Here is a 20121-nt window from a genome sequence, read left to right as displayed (position 1 = left end):
TTACACCATCGCTCAACGTGTACTGCACCTACTCACAACATATCTCGCCGGCTTTGCGCCCCCTACACCACCCATATGCGCATCACCGCCGCAATCCATCCTTCACCCACTTACACTATGCTCCCCACCTACCAGGAACATCTTGTCCACGCTCACCACCGGCACCCCTGTAACAGCAACCCCGGGCAAACAACGGCAAACACTGCACCAGCACCCCCAAGTGGGGCACCCCCGTTGTATCGATGGCCCCTGATGTGTTTTGCGCATAAATTCAAGCAATAAATGGTCAAGCAAAAAAGTGCCCCAGAAATCTGTATTTCTGATGGATACATCTGCCAGTGGATTTCTCACCCTGTGAATATCCCCTTGCATCAGCAACATTCGGAAATTCTTTTTGTAGCTTCGCGCCGACGTGGACGACGTCACAGAGGCACGACACCGCGCGTGACGCCACTGACGTCACCGCCTGCATAATAGGCCCACGCCGGCGTGATGACATCAGTTCCCTTTTTTCCGCGTCGTCGACGCTAACGGTTTCGAGGGATCCTCTGTAGCTGTTAGTAACTTTGTTACTGTTTGTTTCTTTTCGGTGTCCTCTTGTTTCTTTGTGTCGAGATGTCCATGAAGAAGACTGGATTCAAGCCGTGCGGAGAGTGCGGCAAGATGATGTCAATTACGGATCCGCACGAGTGCTGTGTTTGGTGTTTGAGTTCGAACCATGACGTCGAGGAATGTTCTTCCTGTAAGAAGATGAATCCCAAGGCTCTCCGTGAGAGGGAGGCAAAGCTCCTTGTTGCCAAGTTGAAGAGCAGGAACGACAAGAAGAGGTCGAGGTTATGGACTCGACGGTCGAAGTCTCGCTCGAAGTCGCACTCGAGGTCGTCTTCAGCGCATGCTTCAAAGTCGTCGAGGAAGAAGCACAAGAAGAGATCTCATGAGTCTCGCCATCACTCTGGGAAGGACTCTAGCTCGAGACCGAAGTCGCAGGTGAAGTTGCTTCGCAAGAATGTGGAGACTCTGACTCCGGAGGTTCAAGTCTCCGAGGGTGAGGCTTCGCCTGTGAATTCGCCTGTTCATTCACCAAAGCCGTTGTTGAATCCTTCTCCGGCTCCGACTCATTCTTCTGATCAGGAGGATGAGGGTGACGAAGAAGAGGAGGAAGGAGAAAAGGAGGTTCTGTTGCCTGCGGGTTCGTCGACCCCGGTGCACCAACCTGAGGTAGAGGTCGAAGTCGAGAAGACTCCGCTCCCTCGAGAGCATCCTGTGGGCTCTTAGCCAGCTTTTCCGGCTCCAGGTCAGGACCCCACTCAGTTCCTGAATGCTATGTATGGAGTATATTCAAGGGCTATGTACCCCTCTGGTGCACCAGTTGGTCCCACGGGTCCATTTGCATCACGCCGCATTTCAATAAATAGCCCATGTTCAATGTATCTGAAAGTCACCGGAGATGCCGGGGATTGATCCCGGGGCCTCATACATGCCAAGCATGTGCTCTACCATTGAGCTACATCCTCTGATTAATCTGAACTAAGGCTAAATTGAAGCAGTGTAAAACCAGCCGACTCTGTCATGCCGCTTTTTGCCCCATAAGTCCCACCTATCCCCCGCTACCGAACTGGACGAGGTGACCGGACCCATGTAAAGCTGCCACTTTGACTCGCACTGAACGCACGTAGTGATCGTGCTCTTCCACAGACCACAGCCGACGAGACAGCGAGAACCAGTCTAACACACTCTATAAAAGCCCTTAACCCGCCTGCTATTCACTTCACACCACTACTGTTAAATCTCTCCGTTCCACCTCGTTTTCATTGCCCCTCTCTAAAGGGCCATGCAATTGTTTCTAAGCCTTTGTGTCTTGCGCAGTAAATACTGAACCGCAATCCACTGTATAAAATAAAGGATTAGCCCCGCGACACTTTTCAGCCCGCCTAAACAAACCCACCTCTTGGCCGGCTGTATCCACGCATAACATGATTAACGACTTCCTCCGTTCCCATGAACTAACAACAAATAACTCGCAGTCCCATGCAGTCACAAATTGGACCGCCTCCACTGTAGAATTTAAAAGGTTAGCCCCACAATAATTCTCAGCCCGGCTAAATCGAGCCCCCCGCTCGGCCGGCTGCACTAACGCCGAAAATGATTAATGACTTCTTCCGTCCCCGCATGAAATAAACTTAAACAAACCCTCTGTATCATTATCTTATTAAAATAAATTGCTAAAAGATAAATCCGGTACCATGCTCCATAGGTTGTGTCAGCAGCGTCTCCAACCGATCACGCTACCGGGCCTCACTGCTGAGGACGGAGTGACGATTACAGACCCGGCTGAGCTTGCAGCGAGTTTTGCTGATTATTTTAGGTCACAATATGCCCCGCGAGATAGTCTCCACGCAGACGACGTAGCTAAATTTATAGACGACTTACCGTCTCGGGCTGTGTCCGACGAGGCCAGGAAGGAGCTCGATGCTCCCCTTACGGCCGAGGAACTTGGGGAGGCACTGGGCCAACTCAATGTGGGGAAAGCACCTGGTCCGAATGGCTACCCTTGCGAATTTTTTAAGAAATTCCAGCTTCTCCTGGGGTCCCATTATCGATGTACTCTGGAGGCTGCACGTGAGCGGGGCAGATTGCCTCCTGACTGGCGCCATGCCGAAATTGTGGTCTTTCAAAAGCCTGGCAGACCCCCTGACAGACACGACTCGTATCGCCCCATATCATTGCTCAATATAGAAGCTAAAATACTAGCAAAGGCACTAGCGAACCGCTTACTCCCGTATATGGCGGACCTAGTCCATCCGGACCAGGCGGGCTTTATGCCTCACCGTGCGACACGACACAACATCCGGCGCGCGCAGGCAGCGGTGGATGCAGTGGGGACCTCGGGAGACAGGGCGGCTTTGTTATTGGCAGACATCCATAAGGCGTTTGATTCCGTTAGCTGGGCGTACCTCTTTGCGCTCCTGTCTCGCCTCAACCTGGGCCCAGTGTATCTGTCATATATTTCACTGCTCTATACCGATATTACGGCGTCCGTTAGGGTCGCTGGGGCCACTTCGGAGGTGTTCTCCATTGGACGGGGGACCCGTCAGGGGTGCCCATTGTCCCCGTATCTGTTTTCTCTGGCTATGGAGCCTCTGGCTTCCTGGGTGCGCATAGACGCACAGCTCCGGGGTTTTGTCTGGACTGAAACTCTTTTCGATAGGATTGCCTTATATGCGGACGACGTCCTCTTCTTCCTCACAGACTTGAATCGCTCGGGCCCCCGAGTGTTAGAAATCATGCGAATATTTGGAGAAGTCTCGGGACTTTGCTTGAATTTAGGCAAATCCACCCTTTGGGTACTGGGAGGCGCGGCGGTGATAGGCCCCTGGGCGACAGACTTACAGCAGGCGACCGAAGGTCTGAAGTATTTGGGGGTGTTCCTCTCAGAATCCACCCGTATTACGTGGGAGCGCAACATCGTACCCGTGTGGGATAAGGTTCAAGAAGACATTAAGACTTGGTCCCGGATGCCTCTAACCATTTTCGGTAGATCAGCAATATTCAAGATGGTGGCTCTTCCGCGTCTATTGTACCAATTACAGAACTATCCTCATCCCATCCCTCCCCAGTGGTTTCGGCAGGCTAACTCTGCATTGAGTCGCTTCCTGTGGGCTGGGGGCGCGGCCAGAGTGGCACTACGGACGTGCTTCCTCTCCACGTATTGTGGTGGCTTGGCCACCCCTGATCTGCTGTCTTATTATCAGGCCTCACAGCTGCTCATACTCAATGAGTGGTGGTATGGTGACAGGGGAGACCCGGCATATGCCCTGGAGCGCTCATTGATGGGTGATAATACACTACACACGATTCTCTACTCGGCCCGGCTGCGGCGGACGTTACCGTGCGTCACGAAAGTTGTCTTTGCTGTGTGGCGGCAGACATTACGTCGTATGGGTTGGTGGGGTAGGCTAACTGCTGAGACGCCATTGTGGCATAACGGACGACTCCCCGAACTGACCACACTCCCGGGGTTTGATGGCTGGGAAGCGATTGGGATATCGATGCTGGGACATGTCATGTCCGGGACTACTCTTAAGTCCTTCCAGGAACTCAGCGCTGAGTTCAGTATGCCCCAAACCCAATTCTTTCGTTACTTACAATTCCGTCATGCACTCACGCTTAGCGTTGCAGATCTGGATTCGCTCCCTGAGTTTAGCCCCATTGAGGCGAAGGTGTTCATGGGAGACCTTGGGGATAAGAAGATATCTCGCATCTACCAGACGATGGTAACCCACTGCTCTTCTACCCTGCTCCCTCTGAAAGCAGCTTGGGAGGCTGACATTGGTCCCCTAGATGAGGATGACTGGAGGGAGGCCCTAGAGTCCCCGCGCGGAGCTGCAATAGCGATGCGGCTTAGGCTGATTCAATTCAAGTACCTCCATAGGTCTTATTATACCCGAGAGCGACTCTGGAAGGCTGGACTGATTGGCTCGTCGGAATGTCTGCGGTGCGGCGCGGCTGTGGGTACGCTGCTTCATACAGTGTGGTCATGTCCTAGACTGATTGGATTCTGGAGGGGTGTATGGAATTGCTTGTCTGAAGTTTTGGGATGGGACCTCCCACGCACACACCGTTTAGGTCTACTCCACATACTTGAAGGAGTCGGTGGGAACATATACAAGCGTCACCTATTGCTCCTGGGACTGGTGGTGGCCAAGCGAGACCTAGCCAGAGCGTGGAAGGGAGTCCGAGCCCCCCCCCTATGTGCATGGAAGGCCGGCCTGGATTATTATATGGGACTGGAGAGACCTGTGTTTGAGGCGAGAGGCTGCCCCCGTAAACACTTTAAGATCTGGAAGAGGTGGGCGGACTATAGGGAGTTGCCCCTAGATCCCCCTGTAGCGCATGAGGAAGAGCTATAGGCAGAGGTACCTAGGGGGCCTATTTACTGTGTCATACCTTACGACCGATAAAAATTGCGTTTCTACTGCACGTGCATGGGGTTAGGGAGGGATAAGGGGCGGGTAGTGGGGAAGTTGGGCATTGGGAGTTGTTGGGGGGGACAGGGGTAGGGGAGGGGGCTACTTAATTTGATTTATTCTACTCTTACTGGGTTCTTTTACGACAAAGTAAACTGTACTACAATGTTGGTGGCGCTCTCCTGATTGTGGGGAACCACGTCTTTTGCTGCTTAACTCAATCGAATAATAAAAATTTCGTTGTGAAAAAAAAATAAATTGCTAAAAGAGACCGCCAAAACGGCACTAAAATACACACCTTGCCAGACCCGATCCTTGCTACGCTGTGAGGCCCCCTCACCTCGGTGCCCGCAGCAACTTGCCAACTTTGCTTCTAGCTGCAACCCACTGGGCGCCCGAGGCAAGAGGACAAAGAGGGCTTCTACCTCGTGCTCCCTGCTTTTATCCTTATCCCTGGAGGGGTCGCCTGTGCACCTAAGTGATGCACTGAGTGCCTGCCTTATCTCCTCAAATTTCATGGAGGCCCCTCCCAATCCCCCGACCAGATGTGCACTGTCCCTGCCTCTTTCGCCCGAAATGCCACTAAAGGCCCCCCTCCCATAGGCGCGGGGGGCCTCTCATTATAGTTATTTATCATGGAACTGCAATTACTTCATACAGAGAACTGGGACATCCATGGGTTTTCCGGGGGCTCCCTTGTATGCCAGCACATACATGGTACACTTTGAACATATTCACATTCTGCACAGTGAACAGTGGCAAAAGCATCTAGTCATTTACATGCGTTTCATTGATGATAACATCAACCTATTGAATCAATGTAATCCCTGGATTCAATTCACAAACAACATTCATCCCAATAAGCTTAACTTTCTAGATATTGAGACACAGAAAACAGAGATTGGTAGAAAACCTACAATGCTCTACATTTCGCTAGCTCGCATCCTTTGGCTTTAAAGAGACACTTACCGGTTTCTCCGTTTATTCGGATTAAAAGGATTTCATCCAATGAATCAATGACTGAAGTATTAATTCAGGATCAGTCCGAAAGATACATTAAACGGGGATATCCCCCTTAAATATTGCAATTCGCTAAAGACGTTGTGTGTCCAAAAAAACGGGAAGACTTACTTTCTAAAACACCGAAAATCGGCAACAAACGCGAGGTGTTTGTACTAAAATACTCTCACCAGGCCACCAAAATTAGAACCTTTAACGGAGATATTACAAAAAGCAAACCTTTCTTTCCATATGTACGCAGATGACACGCAGCTATACATCAAGGTGGCATCGACAGATGATCTAATGATTATGAACGAAAGTCTAACGAGAACCCTCCAATGGCTATCCTTGAACCACCTGAAGCTAAATCCACAGAAAGCCAAATCCTTACTGATTACACCAAAGAATGACAAAGTCAAGATAGCAGAATGGTCCAACCTTATCACTGCTATAAAATGTTCCCCGAAGATTGTTGTCTCTACTAAATCTTTGGGAATTACTTTAGACAAAAACTTGAACATGGTAGCTCATATCAACACAATGGCAAAGAACGCCTGTTTCCACCTAAGCTACGTACGGAAACTATAACCATTCCTTAATTAAACAGATCTTAAAACAGCAGTTCAGGCACTGGTCATCTCAAGGATTGAATATGGTTGCACCACATTGGCTGGGCTATCCAAGATCACTACAAGCCCTCTGAAAAGCATGTCTTAACGCAGCTACAAGACGAATATCGGGATCCTAAAAATTCGGCCATATCTCCCCGCACCTGAAAGTGCTCAACTGGCTGCCCTTTGAAGCTAGAATTCATTTCAAACTAGCATGCATCACACATAAAGCATTGCATCACTAAACGCCAGTTTATCTAGCACAGAAACTCACGCTTTCAGGGGGACACCGTTTCTCCAGGAGCAAAGCGGATCTGCTACTGAAACCAGCTCGTTTTTGGAAGAAAAGAACTTACGACCGTGCTTTCTCCGGAGAAGCGCTAAGAATATGGAACGCTCTCCCCACAAGCATTAGAAGAATCCCATCCATCGCAGGATTAAAAAAAGAAGCAAAATCTTTTTATATGAGAATTTCTCCCATGAGACCATTCAACAGAACCGACGGCTACAATCTTCTCATGGCTATTTACATGTGTCTGCTAGCTTGTCACTACCCACACATGGGCTTGTTTATATGCCTTACTGTGGTTGATGTGTTTTAAGCTAGCTGGTGGTGTATTCTAAGCACTCTGACTTTAATGCAACTACTGACTGCCATATATGCTATACACTCTCTGAAGTTTTTATTGCTGTAAAGATGTAAAGATTTAGTGATTTGTATTATTTAAGGTCTAAATGTTGAAATACGTTGTAAAGCGCTCTGATACCCTTTGCAGGGTCATCTTCCAGCTATAGAAAACACTAAAAATAAATAAAATAAATAAGGAAGACCATTATGAGGAGATGGGACATTTTGGAGCAGGAAATGGATTTTAGATCAGTGTTCAGGGACAAACCCCTTTTCGATGACACACGTTCCAAGAATCTGAAAGAATTACTCAAGACGGTACCCATGACAAAACAACAAACACACAAAGGTATGAGTAAATGCTGGAATTGTGGACAATGTGGTAATGTGATTACTGGTAACACCTTCTCTCACCCTCCTACTGGAAAAAGATTAATCTAAAGCATTCATCTGATTGCAATACCGACGGAGTCATATACGCCATTCAATGTCCCTGTGGATTAACATATGTGAGGAGAACATCACAAAAAATAAAAACTACAATAGTGGAACATAAAAGCATGATACGCACTAGAAACAGCAACTCATGTTTAGCTGCACACTGGGTCACCACATCTCGCACCATTCCACAAGTCAGATTCACCTTCCTAGAAAAAATTACTACTCAAGCAGGTATAGATTCCCATAACCTACTGGCTCGCGGGGAAACTTTTTGGATTAAGTACCTGGGGACTTTAATACCAAAGGGTCTTAATGATCATTATGAAATGCTGTGCTTTTTGTAAATGTGGGTCTACTCGTAATTCCGAACAGCACGGTCCCCAAGCTGTATTCACCATTGTGCATCTGTGCCGCACCCACTGTTATATCACTGTCACATTACTTAGTAAGCTGAGCCGTCACATTCCCTCCTTCGTTTATCCTTTTTTTTTTTTAACTTTCTTTATTAATTTGTTCTTTCAATCCGCATATCACATTCATATACAGAATCAATTACAAGACACTTCCACCTCAGCCAAGGTAGAGAACCATCCCAGCTTTAAACTCAGGGATTCAGTCCAATGTACAGTCCTTTGGGCGTTGTTCAAGCCTTTACGGACAACTTTATTGCTCGGCATTGCTTCACCTTATCTTAGCTCCAACCAGAAGAGGTGAGGGAAGAGGTGTGGCGCAATGGCCAGGGCAACTGACGCCGGACGCTGGGATCACGGTTTGATCCCCGGCACCGGCGGCAGGAGTCTGCCCAGCACCATGTGACTGAGCAATAGCTTGCTTATTCTTCCCAACGGGCCCCAGCGCCGGGACACCCATGGGTATCTGTGCGCTTTACAAATACTGGATTTACAATTTTCTGGATTTTAACCAACCTAAACCTCACCCCCCCAACTCTCCCCAACCCCCCCTCAAAAACAACCCCCCTCTCCAGCCCCTCCACCCCGCCGGGTCTGTCTATGTAGAGGTCCATGTAGCTCAATGTTCGGTCGGGGTCTTCACATTCCTGTCCTCTTGGCCGGGGCTAGCACCCCACTGGCAATCTTCCCCCCTTGTGATCCCTGTGTGGATTGCGAGGCCTGGCCTGTTATTTCCCGAATCATCACCCCCCACGCCAGCAATACCTCAGGTAATTTAGCATCTCTTCTAGTGGCCCGCATATGCCCCTCTTCAACCAGAGCCCACTCCCTTAAATCAGTTTTCCGTTTCTCCAGTGAGGGCCCCTGTTGTGTTAACCAGTGAATTGCGATGCACCGTTTAGCTATTACAAGCCCCAGATCCAAAAACTGCCTACTAGTCTTATGTTTAGGGTCCCGGGGGATGAAATCCAAAAGACAGGGGCGCGGGTCCATGTCAATCAGCCACCCTGTAATCCTAATCAGGTGTTCTAGGACCGCCCCCCAAGGACGTCTGAATTATCGAACAGGCCCACACCATATGCGGGAAGTCCGCCGGGGCATGGCGACACCCAGGGCAGTGTGGATCTCTAGAGTTGTCAATTACGTGAAGCCGCCTGGGTGAGAGATAGATCATGTGTACCTTGTTATACCGGATTTGTTTGAATCGATTGCATACTGACACCTTCCGCACACTCTCATGTATCTTTTCTCAGTCACACGCTGTGATCTCCTGCAGCACACCTGCTGCTATTTCTCCTCTACCTTTAGGGGTCCATTCTTTTTATCCTCCCTTAGCGCCCTATAGAGATGGGTGACAAACGTCCGCCCTCCGGCCATGGTGATCATGGTGACCAGTGTATTTGTGTGCTCTGGAGCTTCTGGGAATGAAGGTCACAACTGCTGCACTGTTGCCGCTATTTTCGCATACCGCAGGAATTGCCCTGCTCCCAACTCAAAGGTGTCCACTGCCTCCTGATAGTTGATAAATTTGTTATCCTGATAGAGGTCCGCTAGCATAAGGCAACCCTCCTCCTTTCATTTACCGATGGACATACCCCTCTCAATTTGAGCGAAGACAGGCATAAGCCAAAAATCAACCTCGGGCGGACGGCCTGACCCGGATAAGTTTGTGAGCTACAATATTCCATATCCGCAGCTAATAGCTGCACCAATGGGAGACTGCGCTCCGGTCTCCCCCCGCCCGCCAGAGAAGAGTTCCCAGCAGCTGATACTCACAGGAGCCCGCCAGCAAGGACCTCTACCAGGCGATGGCGTGTTGAAGTTGCGAGGCAAAGTAGCAGAGCTCCATATCTGGGATTTCCAAGCCTCCCCTACCCCATCTATGTTTCACAACCTCCAGGCTAACCCGACTCCGCTTGCCGTTCCACAGTAATAGAGTAATTACTGTATCCAACTCCTTGAACACCCGAAGCGGCAGTTCGAAGAAGGAACCCTGCATTGTGAATAGACATCGAGGCAGGACCACCATCTTTATCAGGGCGATCTTCCCCATTAGAGAAAGTTTGAGTGTTTTCCAGAAGGCAATACTGCCCCGGATACCCCGCAGTATTCGCCCCATATTGTGGTGGTAAAAGGTTGTCTCATCCCTGCCCATCCATATCTCCAGGTAACGTAGCGTATCCGTTACCCACTGAAGTCCCAAGTCCGGGAGCTGGGCTCCGTCCCAGTCGTTCACAGACCCAATTGCGTACAATTGTGACTTTGTTCTATTAATATATAGCCCGGAAGCTTCAGCAAATTGAGTCACCTCCTCCATTAGCGATGGTAACGATCGAGCCAGCCGCTGCAGGTATATCAGGGCATCATCAGCATACAGAGATAAAATGTGTTCTATACCACCCACCCCGATTCCCTGACCTTTGAGCGCCCGCCGAAGATAACATGCCAGGGCGAAGAGCAGGGGGGAAAGCGGGCACGCCTGCCTCGTCCCTCTCTCAATAGGCAGTGAATCCGACAAATACCGACCTATGCGAACCGTCGCCACCGGCCGCACATATAGTAGTTTAACCCAATTAACAAATCCCTCCCCCAGTCCCAATTTTAGAAGCACCTGCCACAAATAGTCCCACCGGATCGAGTTGAACGCTTGTTCGATATCAAAAAAAGCTAGTGTGCACTGCTGGGCGCTACCCTCCAAGGATTGCATAACATGCGCGAGGCGGCGGATATTACGTAGTGTATTCCTGCCAGGTATAAACCCAGACTGAACATCATGTACCACTCGACGAAGGTGTGGGAGGAGCCTGCTCGCCAACACCTGGCTAATGATTTTAAGAACCACATTTAGCATTGAGATTGGCCTATAAGAACTGGGGAGCAGGGGGCCCTTCCCTGGTTTGGAAATCATCACTATGAGTGCCTCGCGCATGGAGTTCGGGAGCATACCGCTTTCTCCGGCTTCCACCATGATTTCCAACAATTTGGGGACCAGGACCCCCCCATACTCTTTATAAAGTTTGGCCGCTCGGCCATCTATCCCTGGGGAATTAGCAGTCCACAGATGGGCGATCGCTGCCCACACTTCCTCCCCCTTAGCGGGGCCCCCAAGGACTCCTGACTCTCATGGTCTATGCACGGCAGTTCCACTCCCGCTAGAAAGGCCAATATAACCGATGGGGCGACGGGGGGCTGGGGCCAGAATATATTTTGCGCAGATGGGTCACAACACTTTGTTAATCTCATGCTGTGTGTAAACCATACTTCCCAGTTCGGATTGGATGGTTAAAATAGGGTGGGGCTCAGTCTCCAGTCTAATCAAGCGCGCCAGTAGACGCCCAGCTTTGTCCCCCTCAGTATACCAACGGCGTCTACGCGCCGCTCTGTTGAATTTGCCCAACGAGACCCAGATGTCCCCTATCCTGCGTCGTAATTCCGCCCACTTAGCTGGCCCTTCCCTAACCGTGGGGAGCTCTCTTTCTATCGCTGCCAAACTATCTTCCTGTTGTCGTAGATCTCGCTCAAGCGTTTTCTTCACCCCCACCTCCGTAGACATGCAAACCCCCCGCAAGACCACCTTCATCGCATCCCAATCGAATGAGCTAGTGCTAGCCGTGCCCCAGTTTACATTAAAATAGGCCTCCAGCACAGTAGGTATTGCGTCCTTAAAGAGTGGGTTGGCTAAAGCTTCAACGTTTATCCTCCACAGCGGTATCATAGATCTCGGCCGGCCTAGAGAGTATGTTATCAATAGGGGGGAGTGATCAGACCGATATCGGGCCAAATACTGTGCCTCCCCTATTTGATGGACCGCCGTTTTTTGGACAAAAAAATTGTCTAGTCTACTATAGGTATTGGCAGCAGGTGTGTGGCACGAATACACTCGATGACCTCGGTGGCGGTGTCTCCAAATATACAGTAGGTGATAATTGTGAAGCATTCGACTAATAGCCTCTCTCATCTTAGGTTTGGCATCCCGTTTAGGGGGGTGTCTGTCTATCTCCCCATCAAGGGCACAGTTAAAATCCCCTGCAACTATCAATTCTGTGTCTGGATCCAGATCCAACTGCCCCAAAACTTGACTCAAAAACTCCCCATCATCACTATTCGGGGCATATACATTCACCACGCATATGCAGCGGCCATCCAGCATCCCCACCACGATCCCGTATCTCCCCGCTGGATCTTGTCTAACATGTATAGCTTTGAAGGGCACTCCCGGGGCCACCCAAATAAGCGCTCCCCTGCGTTGCTGGACGTACTTAAGACAGTCTCCTCACAAATGCGTCTCCTGAAGTAGAGCGATACTGATCCCGTACCGTCTGAGGTAAGTTGCCACCCGTATTCTTTTGACCACATTATTAAGCCCCCGGACATTCCACGTTACAAATTTATAGTTCTGAGTGTCACCTGGCATGAGTTAGTCTCCGTTGGTTCGGCAGCCCCCAACTTCCGCCTGCAGGGACTCCACCCAAGTGGTATTGTGACCCATTTTGTAACAATATCACCTGACTTCTAGTAGCACAGCATAGATCAGACCCGGCAGTAAACCAAAGAAAACCACAACAGTGCAAACCCCCAACCCCAACTCCGCCCTCCCCCAGGCAGTAGTACTCTAGTCCCATAACCTGACCCTGGTCTGTGGACTCAGAACCCCGCCCCAGTGCTCCGCCCTCCCCCAAACTACCCTCCCCAACTTGAAGTAACCACTGTAAGATATACAACATTCTCAGATCCAGTCACCCTACCGCTCTCCGATAGCAGCCTAACTGCCTGGCGCGCGGCCCCGCCCAACCAAAAGTCTAGCCAGGCCACCACAGCACACCACAGCTGGCACATTGAAAGGGTTAAGTGGTGGAAAAGTGACCCCCATTCAGAACATTTCTTCCCCTCCTCCCCTCAGTACCTCTGGGTCCGGGGCCTCCATATAGTAGCCCCACAGTGAAAATAAGTGTCAATCGGGCCCCAGCCTGTACTTACAGTTCCCATGTCCCAAAGCCCCAGGGTCGTAAGCCGGTGTCCGTCTCACAAGCGTATTTCAGGAACCCCCCCAACCGGGCCGGCGGTGTCCCCCAGGTCCGACTGCGTTTCCTGTACCAAACATAAGGGCGAGAACTGCGTCGGGATTGCGTCCAATTCAGTGAGGAGGGTGCCATCCGGGCCCATCCTGATGCATACGCCATCTGCAAAATCTCGTGCTCCAGGTCTCTGCACTCATGTGCGGCGCAGAGTATTACGTTGCCGACCACTCCTTCTCCTCTGCTCCTGCCTGCCCTGGTTCTGGTTTTGGCCATCCAGTCTCATTGCATCCATCCAAACTGTTACCTCCGAAGGATTACCAAAGAAGTGGATCTTGTTACCATATTGCACTTGAAGTCTGGCCGGGAACATTAAACTGTATTTGACGCTGAGGTTCCGCAGGCGGCGCTTGCCCCCAAGAAGTCATTTAGGAGGTCCTGTACCTTTTTGGTACAGTCCGGGTAAATGTGAATATCGTGGTTCTCAAACATAGGCGGACCATTGGTGCGGATATACTGCAGGATCGTATCCCGGTCCCTAAAGTTAAACATTCTAGCAATCAAAGTTCTAGGCGGGGCCCCCGGTTTCGGCAGCGGGCTGAGGGAGCAGTGGTCCCTTTCCACGGCGAACATCTGGGAGAGCCGAAGGGCAGGGAATGCAGAGCCGATCCAGTCCTCCAGGAATAGGTCTGCTGCCGGCCCCTCCGCCTTTTCCGGAAATCCCAAAAAGTGGAAGTTGTTCCTCCTCGACCACCCCTCCGTATCTTCCGCCCTATCCTCCAGTCGGGTTGTCTGTTCCTGTAGGGCGGATACCGTCTCCCGGAGCTGTCGGATCTCGGTCTGCAACACGTGTAGGTCTCCTTCGGTCGTACTGACCTGGTCCGCCACCTTTCTGAGGTCCAAACGCAAGTGATTAATATCCATGGCCATACCGTCCATCTTGGATTCCAACACCACACGAGATTCACGTATGGCTTCCAGTATGTTGGATTTGTCTTTAGCTGCTGAATCCTGGTTGGTGCTCTGCTCCAGGTCCTTCCTGAGGCGGTCCGCAGCTGTATGGCCTGGCACCGTGTACTGCATTATTTTGTTAGATTGGGCGTTTCTCAATGGTCTATCTCTCCCATGCCTGTCCCCCACGTCTCAGGGGAACTCCCAGCGGCCCCCCTCTAACAACTAGTGGTGCAAAGACAGGCCTGCCGTGCAACCTGGAGTCAAGGGTACACACTGGACGTCCCGAGTAGCAGTCGCCTCACTTCCCCAGTAGATGGTCGGGGTTCGCTTCTTGCCCCCTCAGGCTTCTTGTGCGTGCACGTGGCCTCTATTCCAGATTAATGCAGGGCAATCACCCCCTGCACTGTTATCCTGCCTGCCCCAGAGGGGGAACTCTACTGTCCTGCTTTAGGCACTGGGCCCCGCAAGCTCCACGACCGCCGCGGCCGCCAGCCCTGGCCCGCCGAACTCCACAGGCCCCAAGCACCAGGCTCCCGTGACCAGCGTCTCCCAGTGCCGGAGTCACCGCCGCCAGGCCTCCATGTTCGCCTGTCTCCCGCAGCCCCCCCTCTGGTTATTCCCGGCTCAGATGCGGCGGGGGGGTCTCCAACGCCAGGCTTTCAGCACACGTGTAAGCGGGGCCGCCCTCAGCGATACCTACCTTCCGGGACGTCCCAGGGCCGCCCCCTCGAGGCATAGCAGTCTTATCGGGCTTTGGAGGTCCCACTCGAAGTCTGAAGTTGCCGGGCCGTCCTCCTATGAGTCTCTGCAAGGGGCCTCAGGATTGGGGTAGCCCTCCGCCGTCTCAATCCTTCGCACGCCCCTGAGCATTTTTCCGCCGCCAGCGGGGGCACGCCCGGCAGAGAGGCGGGCCGGGCCGAGCACAGCAGACCCCAAGCACCGGGATCGCGTGCCGCACATTTCCCTCACCTCTGGCGGTACTTCAGCTGGTTGGCCCCCGACCAACCCTCCTCTGTAGCACCCCCTGTGGCAGTCCCCAGACAGCACCGCAGCGGCCGGGGGGGTCCCACCAGAATCCGACTGCAGGGCTCAGCACACGAACAGACTGGCCAGCCCATGGCGATCTCTACCCCCCTTTAGGCCGCAGCTTTCCACCAGGGTTCCGGAGGCCGTAAGTCGATTCCCCTCACCAGGGGCCATTTTTCTCGCTTCAGGCAGGATCCTCGGGTTGGAGGAGTCCACAGTTATTTAGCTTTCGCTTTGGGGCATCATATACCGCCAGGATGTTTCAGGATTCCGGTCAGTGGGGCAGGAGCAGCGCAGGAATGCAACTAGCCGGCCATTTTGCTGAGCCACGCCCCCCCTTCGTTTCTACATGTGTTTAGTTCACACATTCTTGGTAATGTGACCGAGTTGAATATCCATCGTTAATCCAGAGAGCAGTTATCCTGCTTTCCACAATCTTTTACTGTTCACGTTATCACATTATTTAGCGAGCCTAGCAGTCATGTTACACTTTTTGTTTACACATCAGATGCACTCAACATACTCTTTGAAGTATCACTGGATACCGTATTTATTGTTTGATTAGATTGTTTGTTGTGCGGTTCATCAATTCAGCCATGGTTGACAATAAAGTTATCGGTTATTCAATTGAGCCACACCCCCTTGCGAGTGGGGTTGGCAATTGTAGAACGCTGCTTTGAGCTACGTCAACACGGGGACACGTGAGACAGGACGAGGTTACATCACACCCGGGTGAGTCGCAGAAGCTTTACCGCTTTCTGCTTGCAGACAGGGCCACTTATTGGGGTAACTGAGAAGTAACAAAGCATCTTGTCGCTTTTTGCCTTTTAGAGCTTGGTTGATACATGGTGGAGTTACAGTTTTTAAGTATGGTTTCAGATTTTTTAATTTGTATTTGGGCGTTGTTGGGCTAACACGTTTGAGACGATTGTAACAATAAAGTTTGTGATCTGGCATTCTAAAAAAGATTTTCTTTTCAAACATCTCCGTGTGTAAATGTTTAATTTTTTGTATTGAAAGTATAATTCATTTCTACAGCACTAATATAAACCTTAAGGATTTTACACAGTGCGCTGTGAGTTGGAACGGATGGTTTCCGTTTCCTACTTTCCAGGAATTTGTCTATAGGGTCACAGGCAGAACCCTTAAATCACAGCAGCACGCACCTCTATAATTTAGTCAATTTGGAAAACTTTTTGTAATAAACCTTTTGCAATTAGATGTGCAGGTTGAAACACACTTTTTAGGACATAGAGTTCAGCCACACTATGAGCAAAGGTGCTTCCGATGCTGGTCCTGTGCTTCTGGAGGTAGAGAGTGTCCTCAAACTTAAAGTAGTTTTCAGTCAATGCCTACTTGCAGCATTCCATCACTACATTGCGTGGGGTTTGGTATTCCCAGTCTATTTCGAATAACACGTCTTCAATTATGTTTAAGGTTTCACCGTGTGAGAGGCTGGTGTATAGACTTTCAATGTCCAAACCCATTAGGAGTTCTGTGTCTGGGTTGAATGATTTTTCTTGTAAGAGTCTTAGTACATCTTTTGTATCTTTTAGGTAAGTGTCTGTGTTTTGAATAATCAGTCTTAGGAAAGCATTTCTAAATTTAGGCAGGGGTTCCAATATCAAGCCAATTCGTGAAACCATGGGTTGTCGGGGAGGCTGAGTTATAATCTTATGTATTTTTGGATTTGCATAAAAATACGGAATTTTGGGGGACTTGTTGATGAGAAAATCTGCTTCTTTCCATGAAATCCAATTATGGGTAAGTGCTTCTTCAGTCATACTAGTGATATGGACTCTCAGGAATTCTGTAGTGTCCTGGGTGAGGTGCTTGTAATTTCTGGTGTCTTTAAGTATTCTTAGACGTTCTATCCGATATGCTTCCGTAGTTTGTATCACTATGGCTCCACCTGTGTCCGCTGGTTTTATAACCAGGTTCTTGCTGTCCGCCAGGTCCTTTATCGCCGGATGCTGTCCATTTGCTGTGTTGTGATATACTGTTATGCTGATAAGGTCGACTTCACCAATGTCTTTTAGGGCCGCTTTTTCAAAAGCTAAAAGTTCCACTTGTATGGATGTATTTGGTGGGGGAGAAAGTTGATTTCACTCTCAGTCCAGTATCATCCTTCACGTCCATTTCCGGCTGTTTGTTGGCAAAAAAGGCTTTAAGTTTAAGTTTTCTGATAAATTAGTTGATCTCACAGTGTAGTCTGAACTTGTCTAGTTTTCCCGTTGGAACAAAACTGAGTCCTTTTCCCAATATCTCGACCTGCGGGGATGTGAGAGTATAGATGTGAGGTTTACCACTAGACTGGTCATCTGCTTGTTCCCGGTTGATCACTGTGTGTATTCCTCATGCTCCTGGTTGATACTCTGCTCTGTTCTTGGTCTGAGGCCCCATGCACCTGGGTTCGCTTCCGAGTTCTTCCCTTGCGGCGGGCCTTGGCGTGTCCCTAAAAAAGGACTACATTGGTTTTAAGGGTATTCCACAGATGGGGCTCTGCCCCAGGAGTTATAAGGTAATAGGGGCCCTGTGCTGTAGGGGGTCCATGGAAAAAAGTCATTGGATACATGAGGGGGCCTTAGTGTGGCCCCCAGTTTCCGAAGAGCTGTGCCATATTGAAATAGGGATCATGAGTAATTTACAGTAATGCGAAGAGGAAGTGCGGCAACGAGTGGTGGGGAACTTGAAGAAAACAGGATTGGGCAGCAGATGTTCTCTAATCAACAACTAGACAGGATAAATCTGGCAGCTTCAGGACATTCTTGGACCTAGGATGGCTCAATCTGAAGAAGGCCCGGCTGGAAGAAGAAAACTCATTCAAAGACTGTCTTGCTAGGAACCAGGGACTAAGAGGGTCAGGTGTTTGGCCTCCTAATTCTCTGCTTCTGGGACACAAAAGAATAATACTTGATTCGAAGAGGGCTCAGACGACTACAGACAAATGGCTGGGGAGAGACCAGGTGTCTTGAAGCCTGCCTGGAAGAGCTAGCTTCTGCAGAACTGAGCATTAGGCACATTCTGCCAGTTGGAGAACAGTGACACTTTTCATTTTTCCACTTCTGGAGGTGGTGAAGTGTGCACATGAAGGTTGCACCCTAAGTTGGCTTGCTCCCTTTTGCCACGCTGAAAAATATACAGCAGGACACAGCGGTAAAGCTGTCCAGCCTTATTGAGCTTTCCCAGCTTCCTCCTGCGCCCTGCTGGAGGATTTTGGGTACAAAAAAGTGACTAAGTCAGACGGTAAAATCTCAGGCGGGTGCGAGGTGGCAAATATATCTGACCACAAACCACACTTAATTGGCATGAAATCCAGTTTTGTCACACGCTGCTTTTGATGCCTAAACTAACCACTTCAATGGTAGCTTGACAATGCTTCGTTCAGCTTCAAGAGACCTTCAAACCACGACAGCCTTTGACTTTTCCTTGCTGGAAGATTTTGACTTCTATTTTAGAGACTATTTTCAAAAGTCAAAGTTTGACAGAGACACACCGCTTGGTGAGTACGACATCTGCTCCATCATGGTCGGCCTTAAATTGCACCTAGGTCCCAGTAAACCTCAAACTTATTTTTCAATGGTGCCTTACTTTTCCTAGGCGCTTTTCGCTTTAAATCATTAAAAATCCCATCTCCGGTTCCCACTAACTTATTTTGATGGTGTTTATATCATTTTACTTATTAGATTTTGCCTATTTTCCTAAATGTGTTTTTTTTTAATTGTTGTGTTCTTTAGTTTGTTTGTTGGTATTGCTTGAATTGCTTGCCAGCTGCTTGTGCCATAAATAACTACCAGGCATTGAGAAGAGATTTGCTTAAAAGTGTTTCTTGTAGAGGCTTATTATCGCAGAAGTACACGCGGGACTCAGCTCTGTTCAGCCTCTCTTGATGGTCCGAGAAGGCGCGAGGGTGCATCATACCTCCAGGTCTCGCTCCTGAAGTCTTACACTTCAGAGCTAATGCTGGTCCTTGTGCCTGCAACCTCAATTTCCTGGGCATTCTGCAATGCTGCAGCAGATTGAGGAATTTCATTTTTTTTAAACTTGATTTTCCCTCATTATACAAGAAATATTACAATACTGCATGTCATGGCAAATTCATCAAGAAACAATACATTAAACCTTAAAAAAAAACCACAATAACGGAGCTAAAAAAATACATTGCAAGATTCTCGATTAAAACCAAGCCATTAAGGCAGGATACATCGGGAATAAAAAATAAAACAAAAAAATAGAAAAAAAAAGATGTCTCCCCAGCTCCAATAGATTACCGAAGAGCAGAAAAAGTGCTTGTGGAGTGAATGCAGTAAGTTGTTACATTGATCCTACCTGTCTTACACCCTTCAGCAAATGAACAACTACTATATTTTAGATTATTACCTAATCCTGCTTTACTGCAAGCATCCTGTAATAGGAGCCTATATGTTTTGCCCTAGCTCCTTTCTCCTTTTTCCGCTCAATTTATATACTGAGGATTCTATATTATATATGGCCAACATCCTTGACCCCAAATTGAGAAAGGTAGGAGGATCGGGACTTATCCATAAGCGAACGATAGCCATTGCAATGAACAAAAATCCAGTCACAGGTCTCGGCCTCGCATTTCCTACCATATAATACTCCATACCCAAAATTACAAGTTCTGACGTAATTGTTACCGAAATCCCTAAGACAATATCCAAGAAAGATTCATCATCCTGTAGAAATATACCCAAGCTAGGGCAGGAATAAAACATATGTATAGTATCTGCTGCCTGCAGCCCACTTCTGTTGCATTTCCCACCCCTCGTCCCCCCCCCCCCACTTAGCTATCTTTGCTGGAGTATAATAAAGGTCAAAAACAGACATAACATGTTGACTCCTGAGACTTCCAGTTATTAAAATCTGATTTGATAATTCCAATGAATCCTCAATATTTATTCCTTCCTTCCCCAACCCACTCTCCCATTTTGTATTCTGGAAACAAATATCAGGGAGAGCTTCCAGTAGATTTTAATAGATTTTCCCTATCCGGGATTTCATCCGTATTATTTCCACCAAGCATATCTTTTCAAAATTTTAATTTGG

The 20121-nt window shown here is 49.2% G+C and overlaps 1 non-coding gene across 1 annotated transcript; it reads right to left on the bottom strand.

Moving 5' to 3' along the window:
- Window positions 1-1442: 1442 nt before the first annotated feature.
- TRNAA-GGC (transfer RNA alanine (anticodon GGC)) lies at window positions 1443-1514 on the bottom strand. The gene has a single exon. It is a non-coding gene; the product is annotated as a tRNA-Ala (tRNA).
- Between the last annotated feature and the right edge of the window lie 18607 nt (window positions 1515-20121).

This window comes from Lissotriton helveticus, chromosome 4_1 (assembly GCF_964261635.1).
Source record: "Lissotriton helveticus chromosome 4_1, aLisHel1.1, whole genome shotgun sequence".
In the NCBI taxonomy this organism is placed as follows: Eukaryota; Metazoa; Chordata; class Amphibia; order Caudata; family Salamandridae; genus Lissotriton; species Lissotriton helveticus.
Note: the sequence above shows the minus strand (reverse complement) of the source record. Positions and strands in the feature narration are given on the sequence as shown.